Below are 3923 nucleotides of genomic sequence, written 5' to 3'. Positions count from 1 at the left end.
TAAAACACCCCAGGGGTGGGGTCACCCAAGCCTGGGGGCGGGGCTTAGTCTCCTGCAGTTCAGGAAAGAGATCAGGGAAAGGACAGACAAGTACACCCTTTCCCACCCTCCCCATAAATTCAAGATTTCTCACAAAGCTTTGGTTTCTAGCAGTAAACATGGAGATACATTCGTCTGTCTCCTAGTAACAATCTCATGGCCTCTTTGACATAAGCTTCTTACACCGGCATTGAGTTCCTGAGTGCCTCACCTGGACATTCATTCATAGTCCCTTTTCTGCTTTCCAGATTCCACTTTCTACACAGAAGGCCCCACAATTGCTTCTTGCTACCTAGGGTGACAGATGACATTGGTTCGATCTGTCCAAAGGCGAATCACACCATGAGATGGTGATGGTCTTGCCAAGGAGAAGTGGCTCACCTGCAATCCCTGCACAGAGGAGTCTAAGGCAGGAGGATAGCCAGGAACCTGAGGCTATCTCCGGCTACTGAGTGAGACCCTGTCTCAAAACCACCAACCAAAAACTCTTCACCGAGTTAGGGAACAATGGGAGATTGAGGTTGGTGGCTTCTTCAGAACTTTCACATGGGTCATTCAAGAGTTGTAGAGATACCTTAAGGACATTGTGGTTCAGAATGGGAGATGGGGAGGAGCACGGAAGGGAAAGCCTGGTCCCAGAGGCTCACTTTGAGAAGAGGACCCCACACTTAGGTTTCAGATGTTGTCTGGTGCAGAACTTTCTGTCAAAGATGCTTTGGCTATTTTTTTTCTCCTCAATACAACAAAAGTTTTGTAAACAATAAAACCCCTTAAAAGAACATGAAGACCAACACATTTATATTACACAACTAGACCACCTAGCAATCACCAACTCGGAGACAGTAAAGTCCTACAGAGGCCAGACAAATACAGTTAATTAGGGGCAGGGGCAGCATTTGGGGGAAACAAGAAACCAGGATTGGACACACACACCACACAATGTGTTCTATTGCATTTGTCCCATTTCAACACAGCGAGGAAGGTTTGTGGTGATCTCAAAGCATGTAAATGAAACTCCCCACCCCCTCTTTCCTTTACCCATCAACTATCACGATACAGCAGGGCAGGACACTTGCCACACTCATGAATCTCTCTGGAAGCCAAGATTGTAGAAGGCTATGGATTCCCATGCCTGGACAGCATAGTGTGGGAATAAGGGTATTGGTCTTCAATTGCATCCTTACCAGGATAACGCAGTGGCAGGGTACTTCCTAGCACATATGAAGTCCAGGATCCCCAGTATCAAAAAACAAACAAACAAAAATCACCTCGTTCTCATAAATTTGCATTAAAAAATCAACATACACACACACAAATACTCACACTCTGCTGTGCATGGCAGGCTTAGACTAATCTAGCAAAAGGATGGATTTGGTACAGAAAGTTACTCTTGCGCCTTCACCTGGCCCAGCCCTTTAACGTCTCTGTACCACCCTTTCCTGTTTAGAATGATTTCCTATATTTTGCCAAAACCAGATCAAATCTTGGGGCAGCTCAATTAAAGCCTGTGAGACATTTTTCAAGGAAGCTATGCAGAAAAGCCAGCTGTAACCGGCAATATTGAGGTAGTTTGACAGGCTGTGCACTCCAAATGGTTGGTCTCCATGGTGATCAAAACAAAACACAAAAAGTATTCCTGCTGTGCAGACCTTGAGCTGCTACGGACTTATCCCTGAGATTGCTCATGTACCTGAGAACACAGTGCAGGAGTGAAGGCCTTAAGATTAAAATATACAAAAATACAAACCCAATATTTATATTAAGAAAAAACAAAACAAAACGCACAAGATACATCATTCACATGTAGATAGTGCAGTTGGCATCCTGGAGAAAGTGGGACCCAAGATGCAGTTACCCAAGGGAGCAAATAAATTAAAATCCCATTGGCCCAGAGAGGGCTGGGAGTGGGGTGGGAGCAGGTAGTCTGCAGTTGTTCCCCCAACCACCCTCTTTTCCTGTCATCACAACCTGTTGCTAGACACCGTTCCTAGCACAATGTCGCAGGACTGGGTTATGAGTAAGCACGGTGTGAAAATAGCTTCACCTTGCTCCTGAGAGTCCCTTCTGCAGAACACAGTAGCTTGGAGGGTCATGAATCTTGGTTTAACACTTGTTTTACATCCTGTCTGGCATGGGGAAATATCACACAGCCTTCTACAAAAGAAGAACTTCTCTATCCCAGTCACTTGGCCAAGTCTCAGATAAAGCATGCAGGTTCTAGGGTGGCTCCCCCACAAAAGCCTTCACTTGCTTTGAGATAGAGTATAGTAGGAGTTCCTTTGCCTCACCCTTTCCCTCCCTCCAAGGAAAGACAGGGTGACACTGGGAACCCGGGCCTGAGACAGGGCAGTGCAAGCTACCCGTGCAACACCCCCACCCCCCTTATCCCCACTTTCTCCACTCTGCAGATTGATGCCTCCTCCCTGAAACTCCCCATTAGCCAAAGAAAAACCCTGACTCCTGGGCCACAATTCTGGGCTTCTGGGAGCAGGGCAGGGCTCTGGATCTCTTCCTCTTCCTCCGGGAATTAGGCAGGCTTTCCCTGAGAACTGGGGCCCTGCTGGGCCTTCAGTGGACACGAGGCTACCATATGGTTGATGCTTTGGCAAAAGTGGCACTTCTTGGGCTGAGGTGGCAGCTTGCATTCCTTGGCATGATGGTCTAGCCCACCACAGTTGTAGCACCTGTCTCCTTTGGACCTTCGCTTCTGCAAGCTTCGCCCCTTTGGCCGCCGCTCACTCCCAATACAGAACACGCCACTGGGATCAGTGATGTGGATGGATTCCAGACCCTTGACAGACTTCTTAAAGGTGAACTCCACCGCCTTGCCCTCCTTGAGGCTTCAGAAACCTTCCATGTGCAGTTTGCTCTGGTGCACAAAGACGTCCACCAGGGGGTCGAGCGCGACCCCGGCACGGCACGGGCAGTCATGGATAGGAAGCTGAACCCCATGCGCATGTTGAACCACTTACAGATGCGGGGCCCTTGCAGCAGCTGCGGCTGGTCTGCCCCCCGGGCCGTGTCAGCTGGTGCCTCCTCAGGCACCTTCTCCGCTGCCTTGGCACAGCCACCTGCAAACTTCTGGTTAGACACGGAGCCCATGGTCCTCGGCTGAGCCCGTGGCCCCGGGCCCCACGTCAGGCGGCTGCTGGCCCCAGAGAAGTCTGGAGGCCATATATTAATTTTCTATATTCTTTGTTTACATTCCAAATGATTTCCCCTTTCCCAGTTCCCCCCTCCCCATATGTCCCATAAGCCTTCTTCTCTCCACCCATTCTCCAATCACCTCTCTCCTTTTTCTCTGTCCTGGTACTCCCCTAAAATGCTAGATCAAGTCTTTTCAGGATCAGGACCCTCTCCTTACTTCTTCATGGGAGTCATTTGTTCTGCTAATTGTGCCTTGGGTATTCAGAGCTTCTGGGCTAATTAATATCCACTTATCAGAGATTGCATTCCATGTGTATTCTTTTGTGATTGGGTCACCTCACGTAGGATGATATTTTCCAGGTCCAACCACTTGCCTAAAAATGTCATGAATTCATTGTTTTTAATTGCTGAGTAGTATTCCATTGTGTAAATATACCACATTTTCTGTATCCATTCCTCCATTGAGGGACATCTGGGTTCTTTCCAGATTCTGGCTATTATAAATAAGGCTGATATGAACATAATGGAGCATGTGTCCTTATTGCACGCCAGGGAATCCTCTGGGTATATGCCCAGGAGAGGTATATCAGGGTCCTCCAGAAGTGTCATGTCCAGTTTTGTGAGGAACTGTCTAGGCTGGTTTTTAATACAGTCTCCAGTCCTCTTTGACATCTCATGAGCTACACCTCCACTGTCAGTATTTATGTTGAACTTCTGGACTTCATTATAGTTCTCAG

The 3923-nt window shown here is 48.0% G+C and overlaps 1 pseudogene; it reads right to left on the bottom strand.

The window, feature by feature from the left end:
• Positions 1 to 2395: 2395 nt before the first annotated feature.
• On the bottom strand, positions 2396 to 3141 carry LOC127675559 (protein lin-28 homolog A-like; annotated as a pseudogene).
• Between the last annotated feature and the right edge of the window lie 782 nt (positions 3142 to 3923).

The sequence above is a fragment of the Apodemus sylvaticus genome, chromosome X, assembly GCF_947179515.1.
Source record: "Apodemus sylvaticus chromosome X, mApoSyl1.1, whole genome shotgun sequence".
In the NCBI taxonomy this organism is placed as follows: domain Eukaryota; kingdom Metazoa; phylum Chordata; class Mammalia; order Rodentia; family Muridae; genus Apodemus; species Apodemus sylvaticus.
This window is presented reverse-complemented; position numbering and strand designations above follow the sequence as displayed.